This window comes from Chlorocebus sabaeus, chromosome 6 (assembly GCF_047675955.1).
Source record: "Chlorocebus sabaeus isolate Y175 chromosome 6, mChlSab1.0.hap1, whole genome shotgun sequence".
Lineage (NCBI taxonomy): Eukaryota > Metazoa > Chordata > Mammalia > Primates > Cercopithecidae > Chlorocebus > Chlorocebus sabaeus.
In genome coordinates, this window is record NC_132909.1 from 5,662,090 (window position 1) to 5,677,547 (window position 15,458).

Sequence of the window (15,458 nt, forward strand, 5' to 3'; positions counted from 1 at the left end):
GGAGAATGAAGCGAATGCTCAGCCTGAAGCACAAAAGAAGAAAGATGAGGTACAGCTCCAAGTAAACTGCTAGCTTGTTGCACCGTGGAGGCCACAGGAACAGAAACATGGAGTGCCAGACGCTGGCGATGCTGTTACAAGTTGTGGGACTGCATGCTACTATCTAGAGCTTGTCTCAATGGATCTAGAACTTCATCGCCCTGTGATCACCGATCACCTCTGAGACCCACCTTGCTCATAAACAAAACTGCCCATGTTGGTCCTCTGCCCTGGACCTGTGACATTCTGGACTATTTCTGTGTTTATTTGTGGCCGAGTGTAACAACCATATAATAAATCACCACTTCTGCTTTTTTAGCTGAACAATTGAAAAAAAAATTATTTCTTTCTTAATCCATAATGACTTCTGAAAGATGCCTTTGCAGCATCCTATAATCAGCTCACATCATTCATTTCTGTACTTGAGTATTTTCCGGTTATTCTCTGTTGACCCCGGAATTCATTAGAATTTTTTTTTTTTTAAACAATTTCAAAATAGTTGCTGTTTGAAATTAGCATCCGGTTCAGTTCAAGGTCTGCATGCTTTCTAGTCTTTGTTATTTATTGGAAGCCTTGGTACCTAATACTTAAGTTTGATTGTTTCAGTGTATACTTGATATAGATGTCAGTGACCTTTTAACTAAACATCAAAATATAGTTTAACCAGTTAGTCTGTTTTTCAGTTTTCTTTCTTTTTGTCATTTCTTAAAATCTTGAGCTGGGAGCTGTTTATTGCGTGTTTCCCTCAAGGCCCTCTGGTCCATTCTGTAAAAATGTCGAAACATGGGCTGCATTGGCGTAGAACACTCCTCCAAAAGAACCCATGTATTCTTTTCTTTTTCTTGAAATGGAGCCTTGCTCTGTCGCCTTGGGTGGAGTGCAGTGGTGCAATCTCAGGTCACTGAAACCTCTGCCTCCCAGGACCAAGGGATTCTCCTGCCTCAGTCTCCTGAGTAGCTAGAATTACAGGCATCCACCAGCACGCCCAGCTAATTTTTGTATTTTTAATATATTTTGGTATCTAAACATCACATGATGGACATATTTGTTTTCTGGAAAAACTCCAAGGAAAGCTGCTGCCATAGAGACCCATTGCCATAAAGCATCTCCTTTCTCTGTCACATCCTCCACCCTCCTTACAAACTCAGTGGGCAGCAGATACTGTCAGTTCTGTGTCAGGCGTCAGGGCAAGTCTCGTACACGTGTATTTCTGCATAAAGCAAAATAGTGTTGAAGTGTTGGGACGACGAAAATTTTTGGGGGTGGTATGGAGAGATAATGGGCTGTTTCTCAGGGCTGCTGCAAGCGGATTAGGGGTGGCATGGGAACCTAGAGTGGGAGAGATTAAGCTGAAGGAAGATTTTGTGGTAATGGGTGATATCGTGGGCTTGTTAGAAGAAATATTTGTCACATAGAATTATTGGTGATGGCCTGGATACAGTTTTGTTTGGATTGAAAACCTAATGGAATAAGAGAAGGAGAAAAACAGGTAGTAAAGGACTAAGAATTGGGAGGACCCAGGACATCCAATTAGAGAGTGCCCAAGGAGGTTCAGCATAGCCCTGCCAGCAAAGATTATTTATATACTTTAAGAGTTAAGAGTGGCAGTTTGGGAATAGCACCAGGAGATATCAGCTGTGATGTCTTGGAGAAATAGTGTAAACCAGCAGTGTAGAGAGCAGGGCATTTATGAGTAGTTGAGATCAGTGAATACAGAAGATAGTAGGGATGACAAAGTTTTGGGGACACAGTCCAAGTTGGTCTGGTGTCTGGAATGAGATTGGGACCTGATAAAAAGGAGTGTTGATACAGGAGCTCAAATGGGCTGTACCCTGTAGCATTCCAAGGACGGGACCTAATTCTGAGAAGGGCAAGTGGTAAAAGTATTGTCCAGTCCTTTTTAAGTTAGTGACCGAGCTTGGTGAGGTGTGTTTTGAAAAGACCATTAGTCCATTCTACCTTTTCTGAAGACTGAGGAAGGTAAGGAGTATGAAGGTTCCACTGAATACCAAGAGCCTGAGCTTGGGTGATTTAACTAATAAAGGCTGGTCCGTTATTGGACTGTATAGAGGTGGGAAGGCCAAACTGAGGAATTATGTCTGACAGAAGGGAAGAAATAACCATGGTGGCCTTCTCAGACCCCGTGGGAAACGCCTCTACCCAGCCAGTGAAAATGTCTACCCAGACCAAGAGGTATTTTAGTTTCCTGACTCAAGGCATGTGAGTAAGTCAATTTGCCAGTCCTGGGCCACAGCAAATCCCCAAGCTTGATGTGTAGGGAAGGGAGGGGACCTGAGAAATTCCCAAGGAGTAGTAGAATAGCAGATGGAACACTGAGAAGTGATTTCCTTGAGGATAGAGTTCCATGATGGAAGGGAAATGAGAGGTTCTAAGAGGCAGTCTAGTGGCTTGTAACCTACATGGAAGAGGTTATGAAATGATGACAGAATAGAATGGGCCTGTGAGGCTGGAAGGAGATAATTTCCTTGGTTCAAGAACCATTTGCCTTGTGTGGGAAGAGATTGATAGGTGGAAGTTTCAGTGGAGGAGTGGCCAGATGAGAAGGAGAAAAACTGCTGTAAGAGATAGAAGTTGGAACACTAGCTGCTTTTTTAGCTACCTTATCAGCATAAGTGTTGTCCTGAGTGATGGGATCTGATGCCTTTTGATGACCCTTGGCGTGAATGGCTCCAGCTTCCTTTGTAGGTAAAGGGGCTTTGAGAAGAGTTTTTATTAAAGAGGCATTAATTATGGAGGACCCTTGCATGGTGAGGAAATTTTTTTCTGCCCATATAACAGCATGGTGGTGCAGGATATGGAAGGCATATTTAGAATCAGTATAAATATTGATGCACATTCCTTTTGCAAGAGTGAGGGCTCAAGTTCAGGCAATGAGTTCAGCTTGCTGAGAGGTAGTGGAGGGGGGCAGAGCAGTAGCCTCAATGGCAGATACTATAGCATAGCCTGCCTTTGCTGGTGATTGGCGATTGGGCCTAGTGGAACTGCCATCAATACACCAAGTGTGATTAGGATGAGGAACAGGAAAGAAGGAAATATGGGGAAATGGAGTGAACGTCAGGTAGATCAGAGAGATACAGCCATGGGGGTCAGGTGTGGTATCCGGAATAATGTGGGAGGCCGAATTGAAGTCCAGGCCAGGAACAATGGTAATTGTAGGAGACTCTAAGAAACAGTGAGCATAGCTGAAGGAGCCAGGGAGCAGAAAGTATATGCATCAAGCGTGAGGAAGAAAATAGATTTTGGAAGTTATGAGAATTGTAGAGAGTGATTTGAGCAAAGTTTGTGATATTGAGCCATGGGGGAGGATAGGCTAGACAATTTTGTTGATAAGGAGCAGATCCTGAACTAACCTGTAAGGCTTGTACGGTTTTTGGACAGGTAAAATGGGAGAATTGTAAAGAGAGTTTATAGACTTTAAAATACCATGCTGTAACTGGTAAGTGATAACAGGCTTTAATCCTTTTAAAGCATGCTGTGGAATGGGATATTGGCATTGAGCGGGGTAAGGGAGATTAGGTTTTAATGAGATGGTAAGGGGTGCATGATTGATTGCCAAGGAAGGAGTAGAGGTATCCCATACTTGTGGGTTAAGGTGGGGGGATATGAGAGCAGGATGCAAAGGAGGCTTTGAACTGGGGAAAATGGTGGCAATGAGGTGCAGCTGTAACCTAGGAATTGTCAGTAAAGTAGATAATTTAGTTAAAATGCCTCAACCTAATAAGGGAACAGGGCAGGTGGGGATAACTAAAAAGGAGTGCTTAAAAGAGTATTGTCCAAGTTGGCACCAGAGTTGGGGAGTTTTAGGAGGTTTAGAAGCCTGGTCATCAATACCTACAAAAGTTATGGAGGCAAGGGAAACAGGCCCTTGAAAAGAAGGTAATGTGGACTGGGTAACCTCCGTATTGATTAAGAAGGGGTCGGACTTACCCTCCACTGTAAGAGTTACCGAAAGAGTCTGTGATGGTCCAGGAGGCGTCCGAGGCAATCTGGCAGTGTCAGTCTTCAGTCGCTAAGCTGAAAAGATCTGGGAAGGAGTCTGTCAGAGAGCCTTGGGCCAGAGTTCCAGGGGCTCTGGGAGTGGCTGCCGGGTTGGACAGTCTGATTTCCAGTAGGATCCCACACAGATGGGACACGGCTTAGGAGGAATCCTGGGCTGCGGACATTCCTTGGCCCAGTGGTCAGTTTTCCAGCACTTGAAGCAAGCTCATGGGGTAGGCAGTCCTGGAGGGATGCCTGGCCACTGTGGTTCAGGCGTTTGGAAGTTCTTGTGTGTTGGAGATGTGACTTGGGTTTGTCTCACAATGGAGGCAAGGAATTGCAACTCAGAAATGCGTTGCTACTTGACTGCTTCTACTCTATTATTATACACCTTGAAGGCGAGGTTAGTTAAGTTCTGTGGTGGGGTTTGAGGACCAGAATTTAATTTTTGGAGCTTTCTTTAATGTCAGGAGTGGATTGGGTAATAAAAAGTATATTGAGAATAAGATGGCCTTCTGGCTCCTTTGGGTCTAGGGCAGTAAAGCGTCTAAGGGCTATTGCCAAACAGGCCATGGACTGGGCTGGGTTTTTATATATTAAAAAGAGCCTACATGCTAACTGATTTGGGAGAAATCAGAAAAAGAAAAAATAGCATTAACCTTGACTATGCCTTTAGCTCCAGCCACCTTTTTAAGAGGAAATTGCCAGGCACGTGGGAGAAGGCTATGGGAGAGGGCTATTCACAGAACAAAACTGTTAACTGGACTGGGTATGAAGAGGGGAGTTGATAAAAGGATTATAGGTTGGGGGAGCAGAGGCTGAGAAAGAATTGGGACCTGGCTTGGCCTGGTGAGGAGCAGCCTGGGGAGGAGGGGAGAGGTCAGATGGGTCCAAAGAAAAGGAAGATTGAAAAGACCCAACAATGATTGGGGTTGGGACTGAAGGTACAGATGGGAGGGAAAGAAGCAAGATTTGGGATGAGTTGCATTGGGAACAGAGACTAGGTGGGACCTACGTGTAACAGAATGCCTGTTCCTTGAACTGTTTGGTCTGAGGACAAGAGATCGTAGGTGGATCTTTCTCATGGAGCAAAGAGCAGGAGGACAGGGGATTGATCTCCCAAGGGAGGTCCCCCTATCCGAATCATGGCACCAAATTCCCCGGGTTTCAGCACCAAATTTCACTCTCTACCAGAGAAGAGACCACCCAACAGGCTTTATATGAGCAACAAGGCTGTTTATTTCACCTGTGTGCAGACGGGCTGAGTCTGAAAAGAGTCAGGGAAGGGAGATGGGAGTGGGGCTGTTTTATAGGATTTGGGTAGGCAAAGGGAAATTAATCAAAGGGGGTTGGTCTTTGGTGGGCAGGGGCGGGGGTCACAAGGTGCTCAGTGGGGGAGCTTTTGAGCCAGGATGAGCCAGGAGAAGGAATTTCACAAGGTAATGTCATCAGTTAAGGCAGTAACAGGGCATTTTCACTCGTTTTCTGATTCTTCAGTTACTTTAGGCCATCTGGATGTATACGTGCAGGTCACAAGGGATATGATGGCTTAGCTTGGGCTCAGAGGCCTGACAGTAAATTTTAGATAATTTTTTGTTTTCTTTTTGTTTTCTTTTTTTTTTTGAGATGGAGACTCACTCTGTCACCTGGGCTGAAGTTCATTGGCATGATCACTGCAACCTCTGCCTCCCGGGTCCAAGCATTTTCCTGCCTCTACCTCCTGAGTAGCTGAGATTACAGGAGCCCACCACCACACCTGGCTAATTTTTGTATTTTTAGTAGAGATGGGATTTCACCATCTTGGCCAGTCTGGTCTTGAACCTCTGACCTCATGATTCACCCACCTCGACCTCCCAAAGTGATGGTATTACAGGCATGAGCCACCATGCTTGGCCAAATTTTTTTATATTTATGTTTTTACTTTAGATTTGGGGCCATATGTGAAGCTTTGTTACATAGGTAAAGTTGTGTCATCGGGGTTTGTTGTACAGATTATTTCATCACTCTTGTATTAAGTCCAGTACCCAATAGTTTTTTTTTTTTTTTCTTGAGATGAGTTTTGCTCTTGTTGCTCAGGCTCGAGTATAATGGCATGATCTCAGCTCACCCTAACCTCTGCCACTCAGGTTCAAGCAATTCTTCTGCCTTAGCCTCCCGAGTAGTTGGGATTACAGGTGCCTTCTGCCATGCCTGGCTAATTTTTGTGTTTTTTACTAGAGACAGAGTTTCACTATGTTGGCCAGGCTGGTCTTGAACTCCTGATCTCAGGTGATCCACTCCCCTAGATCTCTCGAAGTGCTGGGATTACAGGTGTGAGCCACCATGCCCAGCCCCCAGTAGTTATTTTTTCTGCTCCTCTCCTTCCTCCCACCCGTCACCCTCAAGTAGATCCCAGCATCTGTTGTTTTCTTCTTTGCATTCCAGTAAATATTTTACTTTGATATTTGATCCTATTGGTGTAAAAATTTACATGTTATCATGTTAGCAAACGTGGCTAGCTTGCTCTTTGACATCTGCATTGGAAATTGGCTGAATGACAATGTGTGGGTCCTTTTTGATTTTTCTCTGTGTAAAGAGTCCTGTAGTGACTGCCTCTGTGCATACCTGCCTTACTACAGATACCTGAAGCTTCCTCCATGTCAGGCAGTTGAGAGTGATTTCTTCCTCTAGGATGGAGCATTTCCTATTTTCTAAGATCTGACAAGATTTCCACCTGCCCCCAACTGCCAAACCATTCTTTTTTTTTTTTTTTTTTTTTGAGATGGAGTCTGGCTCTGTTGCCCAGGCTGGAGTGCAGTGGCCGGATCTCAGCTCCCTGCAAGCCCCGCCTCCCGAGTTCACGCCATTCTCCTGCCTCAGCCTCCCGAGTAGCTGGGAGTACAGGCGCCCGCCACCTCGCCCGGCTAATTTTTTTTGTATTTTAGTAGAGACGGGGTTTCACCATGTTAGCCAGGATGGTCTCAATCTCCTGACCTCGTGATCCGCCCGTCTCGGCCTCCCAAAGTGCTGGGATTACAGGTTTGAGCTACCGTGCCCGGCCTGCCAAACCATTCTTTTCCACCAAGATGAGATTCCTTTTCAGTTAAACAAAACTTGCTACTTCTTACATTTTTAAAAACATATATATACTATATACATTGTATATAATATATATATACACATCCCCACACATATACACACATATATACATACAGATTAATATATACACACATATGTATATATTTTGAAAATCTTTTGTATTTTGAAAATCTGAGGAAAATGACAATCCTTTGTATTAACATCTAGTTTTTTTGAATCTGTAGGTTTTATTATTTTGTTGACATATATATACAAAATGGATTTTTGTACTTTGAGTAATTTTGTTTTCATGTATTTTATTTTATTTTCAGACGAGGTCTTGCTTTGTTGCCCAGGCTAGTGTGCAGTGGTGTGATCGTAACTCACTGCAACCTCCACCCTAAGGATCAAGCTATCCTCCCACCTCCAGCCTGCCAAATAGCTGGGACTACAGGTGTCTGGTACCATGCCTGGCTAATTTTTTTTTTTTTTTTTTTTTTTTGAGACGGAATTTCAGTTTCCCGGGTTGGAGTGCAGAGGCGCGATCTCGGATCACTGCAACCTCTGCCTCCAGTGATCAAGCGAATCTCCTGCCTCAGCCTCCCGCGTAGTTGGGATTACAGCCATGTGCCACCGTGCCTGGCCGATCTTTCACTGTGGATGTTGTCATCTTTGAAAACCTCACTCATGCTCTGGCAAATCTAGATACTGAATGTCACTTGGTGTGTCAATGAAAGTTCCTAACATTTCTATAATGGGAACCCTGCATTGATTTTTTAATTGATGTATTGCTTGTATTTTTTCACAAATGTAAGAAATTCATACTGAGAGGGTGTCATGACTTCTTCAAAAAGTGTAATAAAACACAACTAGGAAGACATCATGTGGTGAGAAATCCTTTACTCGGATTTGTCAGAACATTCATTACAATTAAATCCATGCTTTCCCCTCTCATAAGAACTCCTCCCAGAACCTTTTGGTATAAATGTGTTTTCATTTCAGCGTCTATTGACATTCAGGGATGTGGTCATAGAAATCTCTCAGGAGGAGTGGAAATGCCTGGACTCTGCTCAGAGGACTTTATACAGAGACGTGATGGTGGAGAATTACAGGAACCTGGTCTTCCTGGGTGAGGATAACTTCCCTGCTGGGGATGTGCCCTTGTGTGTCTTTGCATTTTCTCTTGTTGCCTCTTGGGAGCCCCATCGTTCTCTGACTAAAATGGAAGCGATATTGATTTTGAAATGAAAAGCTTCATGATGTAGCACCTGGACTTTCACTGTCCCCTTTGTTTAGATGTTCTGCATTCTTTGTGATAGCTCACTGGGGATTCCAGAACTAAAGTAGGCATAAAACGTAATGGCAGGCTGGGCATGGTTAAAAAAAAATTTATAACCCGTAAAAACTACTCCTTCTCCACTAGAACTTTTTGTTATTTATGTCGGAATTATTTCTGTATATGTTACATTTCTGTTAACATGTATGTTATGTGCATGTTGCATTCTGTACAGTGGTTTTCATGTCTTTTTATTCTAAATAATATTTTAAAAGTTTAGTTATGAAGAAAAAGTACACGTATGCCAGTTTTTGTATCTCTTCTTTAATTAATTAATTTATTTATGTATTTATGACATGGAGTTTGTTCTTTTCACCCCGGTTGAAGTGCAATGGTGCAACAGTGGCTCACTGCAACCTTTGCCTCTTGGCTTAAAGAGATTTTTGTGCCTCATCCTCCTGAGTAACTGGGACTACAGGCGCAGGCCACCACGCCTAGCTAATTTTTGTAATCTTTTCTTATCTTCCCTGTGCTATGATTATTTGACAATATGGAATTTCCATTGATTTTGGTTACCCTGACATGAGCTTGTTGTGGATTATTTATTAATATAGTATATTGTGTGGTCCTTTAGCATTTACTTGTCTACAGTAAATATGCTGTAAATATGAAGACTATATATTTTTCTCTTCAGTGATGTGACAGTGGTAAGTTTTTTGCAAACTGTTATATAATTTAGGGTCACAGTGGAAAAATACTCCTTACTTCAGGGTTATATATGTCTGTGCCCTGTCAGTGTTTTGTGATGATATTAGAAATAAGCTTCCATAGAAATGACTTGAAGTACATGGAATCACCCTTTATTTATTAAATAATCTTACTTCTTTTGATGAAAATACCTATAACCTTTTTCTTTACCCTAACAACAAAATTTAGTTGAAGTAACTGTCAGGCCTCTGAGCCCAAGCTAAGCCATCATATCCCCTGTGACCTGTGTGTGTACATCCAGATGGCCTGAAGTAACTGAAAAATCACAAAAGAAGTGAAAATGGCCTGTTCCTGTCTTAACTGATGACATTACCTTATGAAACTCCTTCTCTTGGCTCAAAACCTCCCCCACTGAGCACCTTGTGACCCCCACTCCTGCCTACCAGAGAACTGCCCCCTTTGACTGCAATTCTCCATTACCTACCCAAATCCTACAAAATGGCCCCACTCCTATCTTCCTTCGCCGACTCTCTTTTCGGACTTAGCCCACCTGCACTCAGATGATTAAAAAGCTTTATTGCTCACACGAAGCCTGTTTGGTGGTCTCTTCACACAGATGCGAGTGAAAGTAGCCTATTCCATTTTCCTTCCTTATGTCATCTGATAAAATGGTGAGCTGTAAGCTTCTAAGTAAATGTCCCCGTCAAGTCCCTCTGGTCCATAGTATTCTCTGCAGATGTGGAAGGATGGGCTGGATTGACTTGGAACCTTGGTTAAGCAGAGCCCATATGTTCATGAAGAAAACATTTGCTCCAATCTCATTTTTACAGCTGCCTCTTTTTCAGTGTTTTAAACATTTGTAGCTATGTGTTCACACTTGTGTATATTTTGAATGTATTTCTGTGATTTTCTGGGAGTGAGTAATTACATGTTTGGCATTGATGTTATCAGAACCTTAGATCGTGAAAGAAGTTGCTTTTGCTCAGGTATATAAAAGACAGTCCAGGAACTTTGCTTTTTACTTGTTTCTTTGTGAGATAGAGTGTCACCCTGTCACCCAGGCTGGAATGCAGTGGCACAATCTTGGATCACTGCAACCTCTGCCTCCCATGCTCAAGTAATCTTGCATCAGCCTCCCAAGTAGCTGGGACCACAGAGGTGTACCATGACACCTGGCTCAATTTTGTATTTTTGGTAGAGATGCGGTTTCACCATGTTGCCCATGTTGGTCTCAAACTTTTCGGCTCAAATGACCTGCCTGCCGCAACTTCCCAAAGTACTGGGATTACCTGGCTGAGCTCCCACTCCTGGCTCCTCTTGGAATTTTCTAGAGGAGGAAGACCAAGGCGGCCTATTGGGCCTTCCAGACCATCACGTGGGAATCAGCCACACCTCCTTCCTCCTCACCTCGGAGCTTCTCAGGATAACATGGAGAAATGTCTCCCGCCCTGAGCCTCAGTGAGCCCACCTGTAACGTAGAGGTGAGGAATAAGACCAGGAAAGCTCAGTCAGAGTGACACTGACCCCTGAAATGACTGACAAAATACAGTGTGTGGCTTTTCTTCCCCAGAGGGTAAAGCTCAGTTTGTTTTTTGTTTGTTTGTTTTTGAGACCGAGTCTCGCTCTGTCTCCCAGGCTGGGGTGCAGTGGTGAGATCTCGGCTCACTGCAACATCCCCCTCCTGGGTTCAAGCGATTTTCCTGCCTTGGTATCTCCAGTAGCTGGGATCAGGGTTGGCTTTCAATATTCTTTTGGGTTGTAGGAGAAAAATGTTTGAAGACCTTCTCCCTATGGATCTGTGCCCCCAAGACCTCTCTGACATCATCGCCTACCTGTGCCCTCCTTTCTTCCACTGCTTCACCCACATGGGCCGCTTTCCTTTTCCTGGGGCTGAGGTTGCTCCTGACTCAGGGCCTTCGCTTGAGCTGTCCCTCTGCCTAGGACTCTCTGTTCCCTCAGCTGTAAGTGATAAGCATCCTTTCCTCCCTAGGTGTTTGTTCTGGAATCACCTTCTCTGTGGAAACCTTTGTGATCTCACACAGCCCCCTCATTTGACATTGCAGCTGTGAACCCAGGACTTCTCAGACAGATCTTTGTTAATTTAGAAAGTTTACTTTGCCAAGGCTGAGGACACACCCGTGGCACAGTCTCAGGAAGCCCTGCCGACATGTGCCCAAGGTGGGCGGGGCAGAGCTTAATTTTACACATTTTAGGGAGACATGAGACATCAATCAATATATGTAATAAGTCCATTGGTTTGGTCTGGGAAGTTGGGACCACTTTAACCAAAGCCAGGGAGATTTGAAGCAGGGAGGGGGCTCCCAGGTCACAGAGAAGTGAGGCACAGATGTTTAGACATGAGTCAAAAAATCATGACTGGCCAGGCGCGGTGGCTCAAGCCTGTAATCCCAGCACTTTGGGAGGCCGAGACGGGCGGATCACGAGGTCAGGAGATCGAGACCATCCTGGCTAACACGGTGAAACCCTGTCTCTACTAAAAAGTACAAAAAACTAGCCGGGCGAGGTGGTGGACGCCTGTAGTCCCAGCTACTCCGGAGGCTGAGGCAGGAGAATGGCTTAAACCCGGGAGGCAGAGCTTGCAGTGAGCTGAGATCCGGCCACTGCACTCCAGCCTGGGTGACAGAGCCAGACTCCGTCTCAAAAAAAAAAAAAAAAAAAAAAAAAAAAAAAAAAAAAATCATGACTAAAATGGGATATGTACCAGGAAAGGGACTAGGAAAAAAATGAAAATGGCATTAAAGTCCCAATTGAGGCTGAGGGAAATCAAGAAAGAAAAGGAATAGGGTATCCTTTTTAGGGGCGGCCACTGTAGGGTCTCCTAAACCCATTCCATTAACTTGGAAAACAGAAAAACCACTACGGGTAAATCAATGGACTCTATCAAAACAAAAACTGGCGGCTTTACATTTATTAGCAAAGGAACAATTAGAAAAGGGACATATTGAGCCTTCATTCTCACTTTGGAATTCTCCTGTGTTTGTAATTCAGAAAAAATCCGGCAGATGGCGTATGTTAACTAACTTAAGAGACGTAAATGCCTTAATTCAACCCAGGGGGCCTCTCCAACACGGGTTGCTCTCTCCGGCCATGATCCCAAAATTATAACTGATTTGAAAGATTGCTTTTTTACCATTCCTCTGGCGGAGCAGAATTTTGAAAAATTTGCCTTTATTATACCAGCCATAAATAATAAAGAACCAGCCACCAGGTTTCAGTGGAAAGTGTTACCTCAGGGAATGCTTAATAGTCCAACTATTTGTCAGACTTTCGTAGGTCGAGCTCTTCAACCAGTTAGAGACAAGTTTTCAGACTGTTATAGCATTCATTATGTTGGTGATATTTTGTGTGCTGCAGAAATGAGAGACAAATTAATTGACTATTACACATTTATGGAAGCAGAGGTTGCCAATGCAGGACTGACAATAGCATCTGATAAGACTCAATCCTCTACTCCTTTTCATTATTTAGGGATGCAGATAGAAAATAGAAAAATTAAGCCACACAAAAAAAATAGAAATAAGAAAAGACACATTAAAAACATTAAATGACTTTCAAAAATTGCTAGGACATATTAATTGGATTTGGCCTACTCTAGGCATTCCTACTTATGCAAGGTCGAATTTGTTCTCTATCTTAAGAGGAGACCCAGACTTAAATAGTAAAAGAATATTAACCCCAGAGGCAGCAAAAGAAATTAAATTAGTGGAAGAAAAAATTCAGTCAGCACAAGTAAATAGAATGGATCCCTTAGCCCCCCACTAACTTTTGATTTTTGCTACTGCACATTCTCCGGCAGGCACCATTGTTCAGTATACTGATCTTGTGGAGTGGTCATTCCTTCCTCACAGTACAATTAAGACTTTTACATTGTACTTGGATCAAATAGCTACATTAATTGGTCAGGCAAGATTACGAATAATAAAATTGTGTGGAAATGACCCAGGCAAGATTGTTGTTCCTTTAAACAAGGAACAGGTTAGACAAGCCTTTATCAATTCTGGTGCATGGCAGACTGATCTTGCTGATTTTGTGGGAATTATTGATAATAATTACCCAAAAACAAAGATCTTCCAGTTTTTAAAATTGACTACTTGGATTTTACCTAAAATTACCAGACATAAACCTTTAGAAAATGCTCTGACTGTTTACTGATGTTTTCAGAAATGGAAAAGTGGCTTATACAGGGCCAAAAGAGTGAGTCATCAAAACTCAGTATCAATGGACTCAAAGAGCAGAGTTGGTTACAGTCATTACAGAGTTACAAGATTTTAATCAACCTATTAATATTGTATCAGATTCTGCATATGTAGTACAGGCTACAAGGGATGTTGAGACAGCTCTAATTAAATATAGCATAGATGATCAGTTAAACCAGCTGTTCAATTTATTACAACAACTGTAAAAAAGGAAATTTCCCATTTTATATTACTCATATTGGAGCACACACTAATTTACCAGGGCCTTTAGCTAAAGCAAATGAACAAGCTGACTTACTGGTATCATCTGCATTCATAAAAGCACAAGAACTTCATGCTTTGATTCATGTAAATACAGCAGGATTAAAAACAATTTGATGTCACATGGAAACAGGCAAAAAATATTGTACAACATTGAACCCAGTGTCAAGTACTACACCTGTCCACTCAAAAGGCAGGAGTTAATCCCAGAAGTCTGTGTCCTAATGTGTTATGGCAAATGGATGTCACGCATGTACCTTCATTTGGAAGATTATCATGTGTCCATGTAACAGTTGATACTTATTCACATGTCATATGGGCAACCTGCCAGACAGGAGAAAGCACTTTCCATGTTAAAAAACATTTATCGGCCGGGTGCGGTGGCTCAAGCCTGTAATCCCAGCACTTTGGGAGGCCGAGACGGGTGGATCACGAGGTCAGGAGATCAAGACCATCCTGGCTAACACGGTGAAACCCCGTCTCTACTAAAAAATACAAAAATCTAGCTGGGCGAGGTGGCGGGCGCCTGTAGTCCCAGCTACTCGGGAGGCTGAGGCAGGAGAATGGCGGGAACCCGGGAGGCGGAGCTTGCAGTGAGCTGAGATCCGGCCACTGAACTCCAGCCTGGGCGATGGAGCGAGACTCCGCCTCAAAAAAAAAAAAAAAAAAAAAATTTATCATCTTGTTTTGCTGTAATGGGAGTTCCAGAATAAAATTAAAAGTGACAACAAACCAGGATACTGTAGAAGAGCTTTCCAAAAATACTTAAATCAGTGGAAAATTACAAATACAACAGAAATTCCCTATAATTCCCAAAGACAGGCCATAGTTGAAAGAACTAATAGAACGTTCAAAATGCAGTTAGTTCAACAAAAAGAAGGGGGAGACAGTAAGGGACGTACCACTTCTCAGATGAAACTTAATCTAGCACTCTATACTTTAATTTTTTTAAACATTTATGGAAATCAGACTACTGTAGGGAGACCCCCTGAAACTATTGCTATGGAATAAAAGATGAAATGTTTATGGCTGTTGTAAATACAAAATTGCATGCCTGATTGTGTAAAGACATTGCCAGGTTGGACTTCCAGAATGAGCCAAGGGCTTGTGATGTGCCTCCCCCTGCAGAGAGCCTGTGAATGGACTTGCGGTCAGGGAGGTTTCACATCACCAAGATTCCTATCCCAGAAAAGCAGATGTTCATAGCTCTGGGAATGGAATGCGACCCTTGTGGAGAGCCTATAAATGGACACATGAGGGGCGCCTGTGTGTCCATATGGATAAGATAGGGCTATAAACGTCCTCATCTTGCCACGGCTCTTCTAGGCCTCTTTAGGGTTAAGGCATACTCCCTTCTGAGAATTTCTGGCCTAACTAGTTGTCTAGATTCATGTCCTGTTTCTATGGATTGTTTGTAACCAGCTTTTGCTGCAAGTGTTACTGCTGATTAATATCTAGCTAATCATAGGTTATGGAAAGACTGTGTTTCTGTTTTAAGGCTCTGTTAGAAATTACTGATGTACACGCACACTATATTGTAAATTCTTAATTCTATATACTGTACTTCTGCATACAGATGTTATGTTAAAGAATTACTTCATCCCCATGTGACCATCTCACCTCATAATCAAATGACCCTAAATCCCTCACTAACATACCCCCACCTCACTAAACTTAATAATAAATGCTGGCATACCCAGTGCACTGTTGGCACCGCGGCACCAGAAGGCGGTGACGCCCCTGGACCCAGCTTTCACTATCTTGTGTCTGTTGTTTCTCGACCTGCCGATCCGCCTGGGAACAAAGAGTTGGCCCCGTTCCATTGCGGGCTGCTGGCCAGATCCTGCAGTATCTCGTGCCCAACGTGGCCTTCTTTGTTCCCCGGCTCAGTGCACTCCGAG